Source organism: Ambystoma mexicanum, chromosome 4p (assembly GCF_040938575.1).
Source record: "Ambystoma mexicanum isolate Mex_15411 chromosome 4p, UKY_AmexF1_1, whole genome shotgun sequence".
Taxonomy (NCBI): Eukaryota; Metazoa; Chordata; class Amphibia; order Caudata; family Ambystomatidae; genus Ambystoma; species Ambystoma mexicanum.
The window spans coordinates 754,577,856-754,598,809 of NC_090927.1; the positions used below are offsets into that span (position 1 = coordinate 754,577,856).

General features: G+C 46.4%; 1 long non-coding RNA gene across 1 annotated transcript; it reads right to left on the bottom strand.

The window, feature by feature from the left end:
* Nucleotides 1-11,732: 11,732 nt before the first annotated feature.
* On the bottom strand, nucleotides 11,733-17,045 carry LOC138453450 (uncharacterized). The gene is made up of 2 exons (XR_011260432.1): nucleotides 16,948-17,045; nucleotides 11,733-12,216 (listed from the first exon to the last, which is right to left on the bottom strand). It is a non-coding gene; the product is annotated as an uncharacterized lncRNA (long non-coding RNA).
* Nucleotides 17,046-20,954: the final 3,909 nt, after the last annotated feature.

Here is a 20,954-nt window from a genome sequence, read left to right on the forward strand (position 1 = left end):
CAGTATTGCTGTAATACCGGTCAGTCCCACCAGACAACAGATATGTCTCCAGTCTCCCTCCCCTCCACATTCCCTCCAGCATTTATTGGAGGAGTTTCCGTACATCGTGGAGAGTCTTTCTCGGGTGTAGTGCCATTGTGTGAGTACTTTCATCCACATTTCTCTAGCCTGGATAGCACTCCTGAGCTTGGGTATTGCCCACCAAATGTATTCACAGCATTCTTTTGGGAGTGGGCCCTTTAGTGTTTCCTCCCATCTTTTTATGCATTGCCATTTGACGTCTTCGGCTTGGGTATTTATGAACTTATAGATGTTCGAGACACACTTTTTGTACCTGTGTGTGTCATAATGTATGTTTCGAATGGGGTCCACTCCCTCGTCACCGCCTTTTTAATCCATGGGGAGATCAGCCAGTGGTGTAGTTGTTCATATTTGTATCTATCATTGGTGTCCAGGCCAAGCTGTGTTGTACAGTCTGCAAAGGACTTTATCCGTTGCGACAGATAAATGTCCCCAACCATTTTACATCCTGCCTCTTCCCACTTCTGGAATGACCCTTTCTCCATCCCCGGCAGGAATTCCGGATTTTTAAACAGGGGCTTTAAAGGGGCAAAGCGGCTAGGTTTTTAGTTAGTGTCTGTTTCTGTGTGGCTTTATCCCAGACACTTAGTGCTGCTTTCATTTTTCGCTAATTTGTACATTAGGGTTTCAATATTGTTTTCCTAGCCATACGAGGTGTCGGGTGGGACCTGTCACTACTGCTCTATCCTGGGATGCCCACATTTTTTGGGACCTATCCGGAATCCATTCTTTCAGCACCCATAGTTGGGCAGCTTCATAATATTTATGGAAGTGTTGGAGGGCGCAGCCTCCATCCTTCCTCGGTGCTGTCAGTACCGTGCTAGACACTCTCGGGGTCTTATTTTGCCATATGTATGCTGTTATTATTTTTATCAGGGATTTAAAAAAGGAAGATGGAACTCGAATCGTTAATGCCTGGAACAGATACATGAGTCTAGGTAAGATGGTCATCTTTAACGCCGTAATCGGCCCCACCATGATGTTGATAAAGGGTTCCACCTCGTTACATCCTGTCTGATTTTATCTAACAGTTGGGGATAATTTTGTGCATATAGTTCGTCTATCCTTCCCGTAAAGGTAATCCCCAGGTATTTGACCCCTTCTTTCGCAAACTTCAATTGTAGAGTCAATGCTACTGATTGGATATGCGTTCTGTTCCCCGCTAGTATCAGGATTTCTGATTTTTGTCTGTTAATTTTCAACCCTGAGAGAGATCTGTATGTCTCATTCTCCTGCATGAGGATCAGGAGAGTCTTCTCTGGGTCTTCCAGAGCCACCAGCATGTCATCCGCATATGCAGCTATCTTATGGGGGTGCCCTGCCATATCTATACCTTTTATTTATGGTATGTCTCTTATTCTTGCCAATAGGGGTTCCAAAAATATTGCGTAAAGGAGGGGGGATAGCAGGCACCCTTGTTTCATCCCTCTATCTATCTGGACCTTCTTGGACAACCCTCCATTCACTGCCACGCGTATTATTGGGAAATTATAGGTGGCCTGGATCATATTTATCAATGTTTCCCCCACTCCCATCTTTCACAGTATATGGAAGAGAAGCGACCACTCAACGAGGTTGAACGCTTTCTCCATGCCGAGTGCCAGTATAATCGCAGGGGATTGTGTTATCCCTATCTTTTCCATCAGGTGAATTACTCTCCTGATGGTTACGTGGGTTTGTCTGTTCAGTGGATCAATTTCAGGAGGAATTGGGCGAGTCTATTAGCTAAGATTTTAGTGTAAAACTTTGCATCTAAATTAATTAGCGCTATCGGTATGAGCTTGGAAGTTGCGGATCCTTCCCCTGCTTATGGAAGACCAAGACTTTTGCTTTGTTCATAGATTGGGTAATATTACCTTTACCTTTAAATGTATTAAATAGCTCTGCAAAGATTGAGGCTAGTATATCCTTATATATCTTATAAAATATTGTGGTATAGCTGTCCGGGCCCGGGGCTTTTTTCTTTGGGAGTTCCCTAATCACCCTGTTGACCTCTTCCACAGATATTTCCCTGTCTAGCTGTTGCTTTTCTTTTTCAATTATGCTGGGAGGCCGACCCTATATAGATAGGATGCTTGCATCTCCTCATCTGGATGATCCGAGGAGTAAAGGTTCTGGTAAAATTGCTTAAATACGTCCCCAACGTTTGTGTCCACATTTGCCCTCATCATCTGTTAGAGCCTTTAATGCCTGGTTTTCTGGTTTTCGTTTTTTTCTTTTAATTGCCTGGCCAAGAGTATTTTGGCTCTGTTCACTTTTATATAGTAACAATGTTTCAAATGTTGCAGGTCTCTAGCCGCTCTTTTAGTGCGAAGGGTTTCCAGCAGCCCTTGGACGTGTCTTAAGGCTTTGTGTAATACAGAAAATTGTTTCTGCAACAATTCGACTTGGATAGCATTCACTTTCAACTCTAACTATTTTTCCCATTGGTGGTTCTGTTTCTCCCTCTGTGTTTTGGGTGCAATGAGGTGTCCCCTTGTCACTGATTTAAAGGCTTCCCATAGTGTTTCCCTGGAAACCTTTGGAAGGTTATTGCATGAAAAATGTTCCCTGAGTGTGTTATCCATAACTGGGTCCCAAATTATTTCCGATGGGAGTCTCCATCTCCATAGCCCTGAGTGGCCATGTGTTAGCGAGAGGCCTGCCCACAGTGGAGCATGGCCAGAGAGTGATATTGAGCCTATCTCTGCTTGTTGTACTTTTCCCAGGAGCCCTGACGAAACCCAGAGGTAATCTATTCTTGACATGGTATTGTGGATATGTGAGAAATATGTGTAGCCATTTTGTCAACTGTTTATGTTTTGCCAAACATTTTCCAGAGCTAAGTTACTAATTTTCTGCCGTAGGGTTTTTGATGGGGTTCCCTGGCCCTGCTGTCTGGGTCCCGATCTGTCTAGGCTTGGGTCCCAGGCGATGTTAAAATCCCCTCCCAACACGACCACCCCCATGGCAAAGTGTTCTAATGTGTTTAGCGTATCCTTGAGGAATCTCTTGTGTCCCGTATTAGGGGTGTATAGTGCCACCAGTGTAAGGGGATACCCTTCTAATTTCGTGTTCACAAAGAGGTATCTCCCCTGTTTGTCTGCTTCTGTGTTCAGGATCTGTGCATTTAGGGATTCCTGAAAGGCAATCATAACCCCCGCTCTTTTCTCTTGTGCATTTGCCTGGAACATTTGGTTGTACCCTTTCAGTCGCATCGTTCTTTTATCCTGCCCTTTTATATATGGCTTTCTGGAGCATTATAATATCATATTTCCCCAGCCTTAAGAAGTGCTCTATTTTCTTCCTTTTTATGGGGGAGTTTAAACCTCGGATACTGTATGTTAGAATTTGTATCCCCATTTTGTCATGGATGGTTTATTTCCTATATGCATTCCTTGTTTTAACGTTGCTTGTGTGCTTTCACTTCTGGGTCCCCCCCACCGAACTCTGAAACCCCCAACTTGTGTGTCTCCCCCCGTAAACTGCCCAGAGGAGGGCTCTGGTTCCTATGATCGCTTCAGCGTAAGGCCTTCTGCGCCATGCCCTCTTTAGCCTCAGGGATGACTTGTGGGGTGTCCTAAAACCCTTCTAGATTCCAATAACCATCACAAGGCCTCTCCCTCCCCTCCTCCCGGCACCTGAGTTAGTATGGAAGCTCACTCCCAATGTGGCTTCAGCTGCTTGGGGTAGTGGCTGTGACTGGAATGCAGATCCATCTTCTGCGTGTGTTTTAGTTCAAACTCAAGAATTCTATTTCTTTTTTGAGTGTTGGCGCACCCTCCTCTCGCTCGTTTTCCATTCCCAAGCTATTCTCCTCGAGGACAATCTTCCTCTGTTCCGTTCTTGGTGGTCCCCTTCTTGCTCCTGTATTCCCATTATCTACAGACCTTCTTGACAGGTCGTTATTCTCCGTTGTTTGCCTTCCCACGTGAATGGCAGACCGAATGGAAATGTCCATTTATACCTTATTTGCTTGGCAAGCTCTCATACCACTGGCCCCATCTCCCATATGTTTCTGCTGAATCGACTGTGCAAGGTCCTGATATAGTTGAATGTCATCACCATTCATAAATATATGGTCCATTGTCCTCGCCTTTTGCAGGATCTGTTCCTTTCGGGAGTAGGAAGTGAGCGCTACTAGGTGTCACAAGGGCGGGCTCCTGGTTCACCTGTTCTCCTCAGGCCCCCTCTGTGTATCCTATCTATTGGGACTTTCTCGTCTTCCCTCGCGTCCAGGATATCCTTGGAGACTTGTTGAACTGCCTCTTTTAAGTCCTTGTCTTCTACCGATTCCACCATGTGTTTATCCTTAGGTTCGATCTCCTGAAACGATTTTCGAAGTCCTCGCATTGTAATTCAAAATTGTGAGTCAAACGAACTAGGTGCTCCTTCGTCTCAGCGCCCTGTTGGGCCTCTTCCTCTAGATTTTGCATCATTTTCTCGATGGTGTCTGTTCTTTCACCAAGATTTGTCACCTCTGTTCTTAGTTCTTGCACCACCATTTTTATTTCACTTCTCAGGGTCTCGAATTGGTTCTGCATCAAGGCCATGAACTGTGCTTGAAATTCCCCAAACCACGATTTCATATCTTCTCTCGTCGCCATCTCTGCCCTAGAAGTATCTAAGACTATTTTGGTGGTTTGGTCTTCTTGGTTCTTTCTTCTTGACTATATTGTGGGGTCAGCACCCCAGAGTTGTGGCAGGTTCTATTCATGCCTTGCTTGGGTGTCATAGATGCAGTTATTCATCCGTCCTGATGCAAGGTTGTCATTCCAGCCGTCTCTGGTTAGCTCTGCTCTTGCAGAGTGCTTCCACGTTATGGTGGGGTCTCCCTTCTGTGCTTTTCCGGTCCTCTCCCGAGCTTATTTGTGGTGATATGATTGGTTATTTGATATGATTGGTTATTTATAATGCGCTTAATACTCAGAGGTTTCTAAGCGCAGACCCGGGATCGAACCTGTGTTGCTCCGTGTCGTCTTGCTTCCAAGGCGAGCACGTTGCCCCTGAGCTATCCTCCTGAGACACCCCCTCAGACACCCTCCCCTCAAGACACTATGAGAGTATCGAGTCTATTGCTGTCGCGCATCCTTTACCTCCCGGAGCCTTTTGTCTTCCTCTTGGGTCTGGGGCTGCTAAGGTGGCCTTGCTATTTCATTTTTCATTTTGGTTCGCTATTGTCGTGCCCCTCTCCTGCTGCCACTCCCCGGCTCTTGGGTCTGCTGCAGTGATCTATTGTCGGCCGTACCCCAGAGGCCTTTTGCGCTAGATTAGATCTGATTCCTTACTTTCTTCCATGTTTGGCGCGTTTAGGGGAGGCTTGCTTTAGTTGTAGTCCTCCTCTCTGCGTTAACTTGTGTTGCGCGGTTCTTTGCTCCACTGCGTTTCTAGCACTTCGCAGCTGTAGATCAGGTTCTGGATTGCAGGGCTATTCGTGTCCTTGTAGCTGGGCCATCAACAGTCAGGGACGTTGGAATGGGTCCCCCCTTGGCAGTTGTGGTGAGACCAAAGAGGGGAGCTTCCCACTACGTGCGGTTGTTTACTGGTGATTCTGTGGTGTCTCCAATGGTGTCTTCTTCCCCCGTGCCTTTATTGCGCTTCACCGGAGTAATGTTCCCTACCCGGCTGTGATCTGAATTCTGCCTGCGTTTGTCACCTGCACATGGGGTGGAGGGGAACCGATTCTCGTGCCTCCACTGCGTGTCCTTCTTCTGCCCGTGGGAGGGATATGGCTAATCCCCGTGAGGGGCTCTCACAGGGTTGCCCCGCGCCTGAGTGACCAGTCTGGGAATCCCCCTTCCCTCCGAGGTGTGCCGTGCATTGTGCCCTCCTCGTTTCCTGGCCGGGCCTCACCACGGGTCTGCGTATCTTGAATGGTCTGGGTCCTGGGTACATTGTTCCTCTCTTCGTTCCTGTGCCCGGAGCTGCTGGCCCTCACGATTCGCTGGTGGTTGAGTGTTTAGCTGGTGGGTGTAAACTGACTCATCGGGTTCTTGGTTCCCTGGGCTGACACTCCTTCCGTGGGTTCCAGCCCACACGGAGTGCTCCTCTGTGTGCTTCGTGTCATCTCGCAGCTTTGTTTATGTTGGCCACTGCGTATTACCTCCTAGTTGTGCTGGATCGGGTGCTGTCCAGGTCCTCTGTCCAGGTGTCTGATTGAGCCGTCTCCCTTGCTGCTGTGCAGATCTTTGGTTTTCGTTGTCAGGTGTGCCCGGCCTCTGGGAAGCCTGTGCGGAGTTCCAGGCATCCATCGGCATACACCTCTGCATACTCCCCGTCAAACGCTCCGACTTGCTTAGTCGGGGGTGCAGCTTGTCCACGAAGCTTCCAGTTAATTCCTGCTTGTGAGAATCTGTTTTATTGCTATTCTTAATTGTTATGGCCCGGGAGGGGGAACCATGACGTGCTCAGGCACGTCTTTTCCTCTCCGCCGCCATTTTGGAATCATTAAGTGAACATATCTTAAAGAGAAATATGCAAATTTATTTCAATTGACCTTCCCCTTAGAAGAAATTGGGCAACACAAAAGAGCATTGTACTTTTTAACAAATTAATGAAAACCAGAAAAATAACCTGCTAAAATAAATAAGCTGTCAAAGTATAAAAGGTGCTCACCTTTTAAACCCAGCTATCTGTACTGAAATATTCCCAGGAAAATAAAATCCCAATAAAAAACAAGTGCTTGTTTTCTTGTGGGTAGGCAGCTGAACTGGGAACATGACAACCTGGGTAAAACCCTGGTAACCAAATACTTGAGCAAGCTTACCAACCTCAGAAAAAATACAAGAGGTTTCGTCCGTCCTCTGAAAAAAAGGTTGCTCTGTCCACCCACATTTGTCCTTTACTTGTTCCCTGAAACATAGCCACAATCAGGGAAAAATAACTGCACCAGTCTACAGGATTGCTACCTCTCTTGCCACATCCTGGGCAAATATTCATGATTCACTTGTCCTCTCATCATTTCCCCTCCTCAACCCCATGCCTGGCTTTCGACATGACTCTGCTTTATAAAGATAACTTTAAAAGTACACATAAGGTACTCACACAAATATATGAATCCTTATCGAACTATGGTAGGCATTATGTCCCCCCTCTTTATTGGGAGACTACAAATAGCAGAATGCGATTCAGCAAAAGGCAAAACATGGCCTTTGGGTTTTGAAAGGCGTGTAACAAAATGTAATGTGTGAAATGATTACTTGTTTGTGTTTGACAAATTCAGGGTTCATCTATGATGTGATGAAAATATTACATTGTACCAAAAATAAAAACATTTTGGTGTTAAACATGAACATCCAAAAATAATGTATTTAATTTAAAAGTGTTCTGTGTGATATTGGCCTGGAGGATGGCATAGATTTAGGCACCTAACTTTTGTTTTCTATGTGCTTTCAGAATGAAATGCCCATATGTAGCATTTATAAAAACGCTCCTAATTTAAAAACTCTCCTTTAAGAAAAAAAGTGCTAAGCAGCAATTATGGAGCCTGCAGCTCCTGATGGGTCACTGAATGTGGGTACTCTAGAGAGTCACAGGAGTTTGGGAGGTGACCGTGACACTGTGGCCTCATGCGAGTTTCGCACATGGAAGCCTCACCCGGGGATCTTTTGGTAGCCGACAGGCAGCTGACACTTTTCAGCTCACCTCCAGACAGATACAAATACACTGAGGGTCTGCGGCCACAAACAGCGACACTGAAAAATCCATGTTAAACCATGTTTTGTAAATGAAAATATTTGTTGGTGGTCAAGAGTTATTTTCCAGATTTTTAGCCAATTTTAAGATGTGAATCGGCAACCACATAAATGGCTCACATTTGTCTACAATTTCTCCAAATTTCTCTGACCACATACAAATACAATTTTTTTTTTTTACAAAGAAAATGATGTAACATTGAATGTACAGTGTTTTTTAATACGGTCAGGGGACAGGAGGAGAAGCAATGGGGGAAAGCAAACAAGTGTAGGATTGTGCCTTTGATCACTTTAACCAAAGACAGGCCCACCCTAAATACGTACATGCTTTGTCCGTAAAGCAAGTTTATTGTAGAAGCTGCTGGGAGGGGTTAGATGATATCAAAGAGTCAAACTAACCTGTCTACCTGAACCACACAAAGAACACACATTTTATACAATTTGCAACAGTTAAAACACTCCTAAAGATTTCATTACAACATCAACCCCCCACACATGACTGGTTAAACCTATTAATGTAACCATATTCCCTTTAGTTCCCACACTTCTTATTGGATACATTCATCTAAGTACCATCCCCTTTAACTTATAATTGCATGTTTCATATTTACGCTACACCTCTCTCTGGTGCATTTCCATATTTGGTCATAGTCCCATCTCCTAGTTACGCAGTTTACCCAACTTACAAACAATTTCAATTATAACATGTTCCATCTGGTTAGAAACCTTTACCGCTAGGTGTGACGCACACGGCTAATCTATGGAAATGTCATTGATGTAAAAGAAGAGGAGAGCAAACACATTTCCTTTTGATCTATTGTTACTGGTTTTATCACCCAAACATGTTGGTGTCCACATTTCATTCTAAACTATGCAACTTACAATTCCAGCCATATGGTCCCAACCCACATCTTGACAACTATATTGAAAATCCATGATCTATCAGTGTTCCTTTCCCCGCAAGCAGCCTGCAACAGGTTTAATTGTCCGGCCCTATGAGGTGGCTGGAATATTCAAAAACAGACTCCAATATACTTACAGAGATTGCATCGCCCCTTCACAATGCACCTAGACCATAGAAAAGACCTACCCGAAACTGACCATCTGATATTCTTCACAACTGCTGCTGTCTTTCCCCAACCTTGTAAAACTAGTTTTTCAGTCACACAGAGTTCAATTGCCTAACCCAGGTTTAGCCAGTGCAATTCCTAACTTGTCAGAGAACACTTTGACAAAACAGATCTGTATATTCATACTGTGCAAAACCTATTTCCCTAGAGACCCCATGCATGTTTATCTATACATGTATGTTCAGGACTACCGCATACCCTCACACTGATTTTTCCATTGCCAATCTCTTACCTCCGATGCACAGGTAGAGCCTCCTGCTGCCTGGTTGTTACATGCTACGTGGCATGAAACACCTGTATTGCATTTATATCGTATTAGCAGTTTTGACACTTATCTTGCTGTGCACATGCAATTAAAAAATGTGTCAACTAAAACACAAGCAATACTAAAAATAACACATATCTAATTCCCATTTGCTATACTAGATTCAGACTAAAGCCACATTATGTCAACATTGCTGTCACCCCAGCCACCAATATGCTGCGCGCAATTCAAACTTCACTTTACCCGTGGGACCCTTATCAACCACCCCACCACAAGCATACATGTGGGGGAGTAGCACCCTTTTCCTATTGACTGCCAACCCCCCCCCCCCATCACTCCTTTGCCCTCTAACTTCCTCCCAACCCTGCTCACACTAAGGCACCACTGGGATAGGTGAAAGTGTTTTTCAGTTTAAAACTAGGAGGCACTTTTTCTTCAGGTGTTGTTTTTCTGGTGGTTATCGAATTTCACTGAAAACAGGAAAGCCTAAACATATTACAGCCAAAACTGATATAATTTACATGGGAACACCTTTTTCCCTTCTCTGTCCTTTTCCTGGTCTTCCCCCTTCAGGCTACCAGTGCATTGCTCCTTGTGTCAAGGAACCTGGGAGGTATCTTATATGGTGTGCATTCTCTCTCATGTCTCAGATCCAAGAACTTGCTGAGAAATCATAATGTTAACTTCAGATACTCATGACTATCCTTAATTTCCATAACATCTCTCACAAGGAGAACATTATGAGTGTGTTAGTCCTCTCAAGGTTAGACTATTGCAACTGTCTCTACTGTGGCCTGCCTAATAGTCCTCACCACCAAATGCAGGTCATACAAAGGACAACTGCAAGACTTGTCCTTGGAATGAAGCTATGGGACCACATTACATCAGCCCTGAATCTTCTGCACTGTCTCTTTGTCAATGCCCAGATCTCCTTTAATGCTGCTTGTTTCATTCATCAGGCTCACTGTGCATCATGCACAGAGAACATGCAGTGTAAAGTGCCCAGAAACTACCCTTCCAGGCTACTTAGATCTACCTCTTCTAGATCACCAATGCGGTTGGTGGCAGGACTCCAAACTCCGCCGGGACTAGCCTCTGAAAGGATCTACCATCTGCCCGTGAAGGGGAAGAAAGTCACCTTTACTTCAGAAAGTGACTCAAGACTCAATTTTTCCAAAAACCTCTTGAACTTTAGTGCTTGCCTCAAGCTGGGGCTTTTCTGCTTCCCAGCATCTTTACTGGACAAAGCCACCGGCCTCTGATGGATTTCTCACTGCAGCCTCCTGGCTGGCCTTGAGCTCCCACCTCTTGCTGTCTTACTTTCATCACACTCCTCCCCCATTTCTTTTGCGGTTCCGCCTGTTCTTGAGTGCATTGCACTTTTTGTCTCTCATTGGACTGTATTACCTTGCATGCGTTTAGCATCCCCACTTTCTCCGTCTTCCTTCACATTTCTCCGTGTTTCCACCCACTTACCTGAGCTAACTGTTCCACGAGATTGAGGAACAGCCCTTCCCTCCTCACATACCGCTTCTCCTGCTCCCTGTGTGGGCCACTCTAAAGTCAGTATGTTTCACACATGGCCCAATGTAAATCTCGAGTAAATATATAATTAACTTCAATAGGCACAAGGAAATTATGCTAAATCAATGCTATTATTATTTGAAGTGATTGTGAGATGCATTGAAATTCATAATTTTAAGTGCAGTTTTCAGCTAGAGGTTTGGACAAACTATTTATATAAATGATTTCTGCGAATCGATTCCTATCAACAGAAGTATGAATAGGGATTTTCCAGTTGCTGAAATGTAACTCTGTTCATGTCGATTTCTTGTGGAAAAGTAAACAAGGTAACGCCTGGACACGGGCCAATTGGAAACACGTTTCATTGCACACAAGACATCGGTTTTTGTTCTTACAGAAGCCCGTCTAATCATCGAATCATTGAGGTTTGCTTAAAGGAAACCACAAGCGTTTTTTTTTCAATCCATCTACCTACAAACTACCGTGAAATATGTAAATGTCAGAATCTTAATTGAAATGGAAACAAGTTTCAGTTCCAGCTCCTGGGCCCTTTAATGTGCCGTGTGCAATTTCCAGTGGACTCCGTTGAGAAATGCCTCAGCTCACTGGAAGAATGCATAATGGTGATGGCTGATACTGTTAAAGCACCCCCCAAACTCCCATGTATTTTACTGTAGACATGCCTGGATTTGTAAACGTGCAGTTCATGCTGCCATATTTTCTGGTCATTGAGTTGTTCGGTTCAACTATATGTGTGGATGGTAGACGGTAATCTTACCCTGTGCGCTTTAGCAGGGCGCTATAATGTATTCATCTTGCGAAGGGACTGCTCCCACCTTATTGACTTCAACAAGTTGTTCTGATATGCAGCTTCAAATCATTTTGGACGGCACTGTTTTGCTGAAGTCAGCAGGCCAGACAAACTGGTAATACCGGCTCTCTTTCCTACCAAGAAGAGAGCTCATATCCAAGCCTGCGTCTCTGCGGCATCTAACAATGACTAATCCCCCACACTAACGTGAGATGGGGGTTTAGATTCTATTAAAGACAAGGAGGCGATTATTATGCAATACAATCTTTACTCTGAAACCACAGCAGCAAAGAAAATACTTTTACAAACAAAAAAGTTTCCACAACAGAACTAGATAGAGTTCAATGTCAATGTATGGGGAACTCCCCAAACCATCATGGAGGACAGGTCATGCCCTGCAGGGGACCAATGAGCAGGGACCCTCTTCTATATATGTCCATTACTCTAACCCCAACCCCTCTTTCTGCAGCTGTCTTGCACCAGAAGTCCAATGAAACGGTTGAACTGCGTAGCGCGGAGAAAGAATCCATTGAAACTGGAGATCTCCACCTTCCCGCAGCCTGAATCTATGCCGAAGTTCTTCTGGATAGGACTTCTCATCCAAAATCACGCACTCCACAACTTGTAACTGCGAGCCACACTCCTGATGAGAACCTCAACTCGTGGCCGAAATCACGCACTCCAGAACTTGTAACTGCGATCCACACTCCTGAGCAGAACCTCAACTCGTACCTGTAAGAACAACAAGCAAGAAGGGTGGGTGGTTGGGAAGAACAACAAACCAAAGAATGTTCTCACTTGAACCACCTGTGTACATGCGTATCACAATTGTCATATCATATCATATCATATTCAGGGTGGGTGGGAGGGATAATAATCGCCTCCTTGTCTTTAATAGAATCTAAACCCCCATCTCACGTTAGTGTGGGGGATTAGTCATTCTATGACAAGACAGGAGGCTCATATTATGCAAGTTCAAAGCCCTTGCATCTCATTAGTACGTACAAAATGATCCAATATAATAGATAATATAATAAAATAATAGGAAAGGAAACATTTTTTAAATGCTTTCATTAAATCAATCTGTTGACCAATCAGAGAATTGCCCAAGACTAGATTGCCCAAAAAGCTGTCTTATAAGGCAAAGTCAAATCCACTGCAAGAAAAACAGGAATGTGCCAAATCCAGCGTTCCTTACAGGCCACCAAAACCAACTGGTTAAAAGAGGGGAAAACATTGAACAAAGTTTTCCTATACTAATAGGTTAGGACAAAACCATCTGAAATAAACACCTATGTTGTTCAATCAAATATTCAAAACACTTAAATTCGTACCATTTTTGGGGACCTAGAAAGCAAACCAATGAAAACAAACACCTAGCTCTCCTGGAGATAAAGAAAAGTACCCCATAGGGGTGAAAGTCTTATAGGTTCCATCCCATGCATTAAAGGAAGATATCGCATTAGAAACAGGGCATGTCACAGAACTACACTGGGGAACCAAGAGGGAAAGACAAATCTTCAAAAGGGTAAAATGGGAGTAAAAAATCATTTTTATAAATTTTGTAATAGGACAATCCATCCTGAGCGGAGCTGAAAAGCAATAGAATTAATCTACAATTGTCTTCAGACATATGTGTATACTAAGGAGGGAAGTCTTCTGGAGGCGGAAGCAGAATGGAAGAGAGGGCCCCACCTGAGAAGCTAACCCGTCAAACCGCCAACACGGAGACCCTCAGACCTCCCGAACTCTTGAAGAAGGACTCTGCTACCATGACAAAAGGCAGATATTATAAACCTGATCCTTAAGAGGCCAAACTTGGCAAGAAGAAAAAATGTATCCGACATCCAATCACTATCATTATAGTGATATCTAAACTCCTTTGTAGGTATGCCCGGTGCTTGAACCTTGATCCCTCCTCCCTGGTGATAAATCCCCTAGCGGATCAAAAGTAACCGAAGGAGGACACCAAATTTCCAAAATCTTAGCAAGACTCTAAACTGCAAAGAACTGATCACTAAATGGTTAAACTGAAGGTGTACACCAGAAGAGGTCCAACCTATATTTCAGCCAATTTGCAGATCTTTGAAGCTCACAGCACCCTGAGCTGGCACCTTACTGCAAACAAACTCTTGTGAAAACCCCAAAGGTCCACCTGCCATGCAGGTGACTATGATAATCAAGTCATCAACCAAATATATATCCCAGCACTCTGGTAATCGTAGCGGCAGACACCGTCTGAAAGTTAATGTATAGACTCTGGAACGCATCGTGATAGAGGGTCATAACGTGGATGGGGGATAGTATCACTCCCAGACCCCTCTATCCCACCAAGGGATATTGAGCCTTCCCAAAAGAGGAGAAACCTCCCCCACTTATCCAAAGGAAAAACCTTGCAATCCAGAAAGAAAACTACCCTGAGGACCACATTAAAGCCCCGCTTTACACCGTTAAGAGAAATAAATACCCACTAGCGCCTCTAACCAATCCCCTGACTGGACAGACTCCAGTTAACTTATTGAAATACCAGAGATTAGCACAAAGGAAATTAACAGACGGGAGGGAAATGCTCAGAGCGAGTCTGCACTGGTCACCCGCCAGAACTCCTGTAAAAAGGAAAAAACTGAAACCATTGGATACTCCCAGTGGTGTAATATTATGATGCAATCTCCCCCAAGGATGGCAGGAAGGGGAATGAGGGGGAAAGAACTCTGGATAATTACCAATGCCCTGTAAATGCAAGGTTGAGAAGAAATCTGGGACCACTGTCCCCTCCAACCCTGAGGTCTGAGTCACTGTATTCATGTGAGGCTGACTGGCCACTAAGGGAATCAGGGGAAGGAAAAACTAAGCACATTGTCCATAGCAAAACAGTACTTATACAGTACTACGAACCCTCAGGTATATGAGTGGTGCTTAACACTACTACGAGCGTTGTGTGGTGTGAGGTGTTCACTTATCGATCTCAGCAGGATAAAAGACTGATGTAGACCTTTCCAAAATTAGGAACCTGTATCAGAACGGTCAGCACGGATATGAAAACAGCACTCTAAAGAGGTTAAGCAACGCTCATGAGGGTACAGAAGCCTGCGTGTACTCCTCGAGCAGAGGAGAAGTTGCAACACACTGTTAGACGGTTAGCTGAACCATAGGCCAAGCTTTGGGAGGAAAAACATGAGGCTGGCGCCAGCAAGTTATTATTTGGCAACTCGTCTAACTGATACCATCAAGTGTTTCCAAACACTCCATCCAAGTAAAACATGGTTGCTCAACTTGTCATGTAAAAAACTGAACGGTTACCCTCGAGCTGACCCTGTCTCCACCAGAACCAAAAGAATAAGGAATGTCCAATGGGACAAAAGTAGGGGAGAACAAACGTCCCCACTAAAGAGAGCCTTAAGCCCTACAGACCTCAATAGAGGCATAACGCATCATCTTTATTCTTCCTCATGTTGAGAGAAAATACTGTAGCTTAATCAGCACTGGTATTGGGTGGAGCAATTGAGGTCGGGAATCAAAACCTAAGGAAAGGACTGAGTTGTCCTGAAACTAACTAAGGTAAAGGGTGACAGAATTTGTAACTAAAAGATGAATGATAACACCAGAGAGATGGTTAGAGAGGAAGGTACAACCCCATATGGGTCTGTTTACAACCACTTCCACACTCTTTTCTTTAAAGCACTTAATAAATAAAGAATATATAATATATGAAATATATATAAAATATCCAAAGAAGAGGGGTTACGCCCTCACAGGGGACCGAATCCCCGGCCCTTATATAAGCTGATACTCACTGAGCTTTCTGGGCCACTGACAATTCTGAAAAAACGCAAATGTGTTCCAGTCAACACTTAAACATATTGTTTATCAAAGCGTACACTGAGCAAGTGCACCTCAACTGCTCACCCCAGCAGGGTGAGGCAACCAATAGTACACGAGGGAGCACCTCGCAGTAGGAACAAGGCGAAGCCTGAAACCGAGCAGGTTACTGCACGCCTACAAGACCAAACAATGGCGTCAGCCATATGCAGCACCTAAACAAAGCTGCCGACCTTAAGGAAGGAATACACTGAGCAAGTGCACCTCCAACTGCTCGCCCGAGCAGGGCGTGATAATCAGCAGTACACGAGGGGGTAACCTCGCATTAGAACTCAGGCAGAGCCTGAAACCGAGCAGGTTATGGTGCATGCCAGTTAAGGTAATTACCCAAGTTGCCCACTTTAAGGGAGGAAACACTGAGCAAGTGTACCTCAACTGCTCACCCTAGCAGGGTGTGGACACAGCCGTATACAAGGGGACCCCTCGCAGAAACCCCAGGCAACCTTGCCACCGAGCAGGTGACTGCACCTTTCCAGGGAAGATAACCCAAACAAAAGAAAACTGTCAAGTTGAAGGTAGGATACACTGAGCAAGTGCACCTCCAACTGCTCGCCCGAGCAGGGTGTGATAATCAGCAGTACACGAGGGGGTAACCTCGCAATAGAATCAGGCTGAACCTGAAACCGAACTTATGGCACCTACAGTGAAGGCAAAGCACATAACTTAAGAAATAAGTAAATGAATAAATAAACAAAGAAAATAAAATAAAACTGCAGACTGGCAGTGCATCGGGCTCTTGCGCTGGATGGTCAGACTTTGACCTAACAAACCCACAGTCTATCAGTAAACATTCTTTCTTTCCAGCACTAAAGGTAAGGAAATGTGTTGTGTCACCAGGGATACGAAATTACAAACATTTAACAAAACCACATTTTTACTATTAAAATGTTTGTGCTATAATCTTTCTGAAGAAGTCATGAACCAACCAAATGCCCATTAGGAAATCCCTGCTCAACTGAGCAAAAAAGGTGACAATCAAATACCTCCACTGTAAAATACAATTATTTAAAATATAACAATTAAAATATCTAATCTTAAAATATACAAATAAACATGCGCTGGTCGGCCGCGAACCCGGGTCTTCCTGCATGGGAGACCTGCAGCTCTATATTTGAGCTAACTTGGCTCAGTACTGAAACAGAGGCTTTTGTTACAAACATAAGCCACAGGGGCAGGCCGAACCCAAAGCCTGCAGCACCTGGAATCCCCAGGTGACCATAAATCTGTCAACGGGCATGAATTCAAACAGGCGAAATGAAGAGGGAACAGTGTAAACAACACTGCTCTCGCGCACGCCGGGAGCGAGTTGATTAATGCACTAGAAACACCTGAGTTTACAAGCGCGAGAAATTTTTAAAGAAGAAATAAATTAGAGAGCTCCCTCGAACTCACAACCTCATGGACTGTAGTCCGAAATTCAACCATTGCACCACTGCTTCAGCTGAAACAGGATGTATGAGCATAATACATATTTTCTTTTTGAAAGACACCAAAATGAAACCAACGGCCGCACGCGGCTATCCAGATACATTGTATCAAATACACAAATTCCTTTATAATAAAAGGTAATTAACACATATTTACCATATATGCCATATTCAAACTAATAAAGCCTACTACTGACAAACAATGTAAGACACAACTGAAAGGGGTGACTTAGCTCTGTGGTGTCAGCAGCAAAGAAAGAGGGGTTGGGGTTAGAGTAATGGACATATATAGAAGAGGGTCCCTGCTCATTGGTCCCCTGCAGGGCATGACCTGTCCTCCATGATGGTTTGGGGAGTTCCCCATACATTGACATTGAACTCTATCTAGTTCTGTTGTGGAAACTTTTTTGTTTGTAAAAGTATTTTCTTTGCTGCTGTGGTTTCAGAGTAAAGATTGTATTGCATAATATGAGCCTCCTGTCTTGTCATAGAATTCAGCTAAACTCTTTAAAATCTGCAAGGAACTGGCCAATCCTGCCACATTCTGGGGGGCGCTGTTGAGCAGCCCAAAAACTGGCTGCCTAGCTTTACAGCTCCGTGAGGTTTGGGCACATATCCGACCACATCGGCGGTACGCGCTGCAATCACCACCCTTAAAATATCTCAGATTTCTCCTGATACTCTGCTGAGGGTTCTGACGTGATTCTGGCCAGAACCGTGACTCTGGGCACCCGCTGGGCCCGACTGAAGTTTTTTTGGAGCTCAACACTGACCCAGACCCCGGCGCTGCCGGAGGCCCGGCTGGGGGCCGCCGCTGCTGGCTGATCGTGCCGTGCCCTGTGACGCGCCGGCTCCATCCCTCCCTGCTCCTGTCATCTGTGCTTTGAGCCGAGCTCGACTGCCTTTGCTGGGCTTCTCCCTCACTCCGCGTGTGTGGCCAGGATCCCTCTGGTTGGCCACACCGTGCTGGGGGCAGAGGCTGTGCCTGCGACCGCCCCTCCTCTTCACCCGGTGGCGCTTCGCCTTCATCCTGAGGGCCGAGGGGAGTCGGGCTCGTGCCTGCGGGGCCCGCTTAAGAAGACATCGCACCTGGCGGCTGGAGCCGGTTCAGCTACTTGTTTCCCGGGGCTAACGACCCCTACCACTGCTGCTGCCACGCCGGGCCCGGGCCATAGGCTGTGTTTGGCGCGGGGCCCTCGGCTGCCCCTTCTCCTCACCCTGTGGCACTGGGCCTCGATCCTGCTGGCCGTGGGAGGGCGGGTTGGTGCCTGCGGGGGCCCGCTCAAGTGGACATCGCACCTGGCGGCCGGAGCCGCTCAACCCTCTGCTTCCTGGAGGCGAACGACCTCTGGATGCTGTTTCCACTGGGGGACAGGACGGCGCACCCCACGTGCGGAGGCCCGTGATTGCAGGTCAGGTGGGGAGCCGGGGGGCAGGAGGGGCCTGACACCCGTGGAGCTCACCAGCACTTCTCATCCCCGTGCCAAAGCTCCCACGCAAGTGCCCCCTGGTCCTCCTCATCAACTGGCTGTGGAGGTGGGCTCTGGTATTCTTGTCCCCTGAACGTCTCCTGGGCTCACGGTGCGCCTGCAGGGCCGCGGGCCGTGTGCAGTCGGCCACCTTCTCCCAGAACTGCCTCAACCTGCGCCACTGCTTGGTGACTGAGGCCTGACCGCATTCTCAGGTCGGTGTATCCTAGCGGAGCCTTAGCTATCACCTAGAGGGATCACTTTAAAACCGCCTCCTTAGCGCTGGCTTGTTTGCTAGGTGGTCATTGTGTGCCTCTTGCTGCGCCTTCCACCCATCTGGTGCAACGTAACTTTTCACGGCCCTGGCATCCTCTGTACTGGAGATTTATTCATCCGACCGACCTCACCGCCTCCATACCGCGGCCCCACGGTCCCATTATCGTCTCATCCAGTGGCTCATCTGGGCGGTTATAGAACATTGGGCCTAACCAGCACTGTCCCCAGGCAAGTATTATCAGCAATCTATTCGTCAGTGGACATCTTGTTCTTCCCACCCAGGCTAACATCACACTGGCAGTGCTATATGGTGGTCCCTCTCTGTTCCGGCGCCTCCCATATTGGGCGGTTGGGTGGTCTGTTGCTTTAGCTTTGTTTGCATAGCGGCCCTCCGGCTACCAAGACCCCGAACGCATCGGCTGCCTCTTGCCGCCTCCACACCCCCTAAATTTCAACGACTCGCATCTGCTGGACGGTGGAACTTAACCCTATACTCCTGCTCCTCATTCTGGACCAGGCCCAACTGGTTGGGTCACCCCCTGTGTCGCATTAGCTATGTCTGGCAGATCCAGAGGGTCCAGCAAGGTGGGTGCCATGGACAAATTTGCAAAGGCAACCCCACGCGCAGATCAGGGCGCTACAACATCCGCTCAGGATGATCCTGATTCCGACATCCTCCCTGGAGCAGTGGCCCCTGACCTCACTCTCATGATGGAGTCAATGGCCAAGAATTTTGCCTCGTTTCATGAAAAACTAGACGATATTAACGCCAATGTTGCATCCCTGAAATCCCGAGTCGATCGGGCCAGAACAAGGATCACCGAGGCCGAAAACAGAATTGGGGCTAATGAAGATCAACTACATACTTTGCAGGATACGGTGGCCACCTTGACTCGTGACATGAAAGTGGTGAAGTCAAAGTGCGATGATCTTGAATCCCGCTCTCGGAGGAACAACCTACGCATAATAGGGGTCCCTGAAAATGCCCTGAAGGGGCGCATGGAGTTGGCGGTCGAAACTCTACTTAAAGACCTATTGAGAGACCCCGTGCTATCCCCTTTCTTCACAGTCGAGCGAGCCCATCGGGCCCTGTCCCCGCGGCCCAAACCGGGAGACTTCCCCAGACCTATTATTGCCAGGATCCTCAATTACAGGGACCGGGACCTCATCCTACGATTGGCACGTGAAAAGGGTGACCTACGCCTTGATTCAAACACCATTCGGATTTTCCCTGACTTCTCGGTCTGGGTGCAGCAGGAGAGACGCCAATTCCTGGGAGTCAAGAAATTGCTACGTGAACGGAATGTCCCCTACGCAATCCTTTTCCCAGCCCGGCTCAAGATTACTTTCAGAGAAAAATTGTACTTCTTCACGGTGCCGGAGGAGGCTGTCAAATTTATAGAGACTCAGATACCACTACCGAATCCCAATGGTAACCCTAGGGTTGATGACTAAGCTCACACCACTGTGTAGTTCAACCCTCAGCTGACTAGTGCTTGTTTATTCATGTGTTGATAGCAATGCAGCCTTATTGGCTCACCCATGTATACGCATTGAACACCTATGTCGATCACACTTGCATAGTTCACCTTTAGCGTCCAGGGGCGGCTCCCCGCCATGCATAATGTATGTTCAATGTACTGCTGGTGACTTATTGTCATTTCTACTTTCCCAAGTGTCCACCACACAGCAATAGCGCACCCCACTGAGATTGCAATGTATATTCATGTTCATTTGAAGTTGGGTATTGGCCCCGGTTGGGCCACTGGTATTGCGGGCCCATGTTGGGAACCGCCTGTTGTCCCTGTTTTGTGGGACTTACTGGGTTTTTTTGGTGTGGGAGAGGGATCTTACTGCCTGCTTGGACGGGGTGGTACGGGAGGAGGGGGGAAAGGGTTTCTTTTGTGTTATGGGAAAAGGCAAAGGCGGATTGGCAGATCACAGTGCATCAGGGGACCCTAATGAGGGCGGGTTCCACCCTGAACTTACCTTACGAAAACGCTGGTGGGATGTCACTTAGGTTATCAACATGCTGGTAACAGTGATGTCCTGGAATATACGTGACTCTGGTAACATGGCGCACGTCGATAAACTGGGGGGTGATATGGTGCCTTTGCAGGAACGCTTTACATGGGCTCTCCGGCTTTGGGTATACTCTTTAAATCATTGAGATGCCAGTGACGGTGATGACCCGGAATGTGCGGGGCCTGAGCAATTACACCAAGGCTCGTAAAATTGCGGTGTACGCCAGCAGACACGGCTGCAAGATACTGCTCCTGCAGGAGACACATTCCACTGGCCCTCTGGCCAAAAGTATAGCGCCATCTTGGGGTCCACACAGATATTTCACTTCATATTCTACGTGTGCCAGAGGGGTATTAACGTTGATGCACAAATCACTTAAGTTTGTCATCCACAA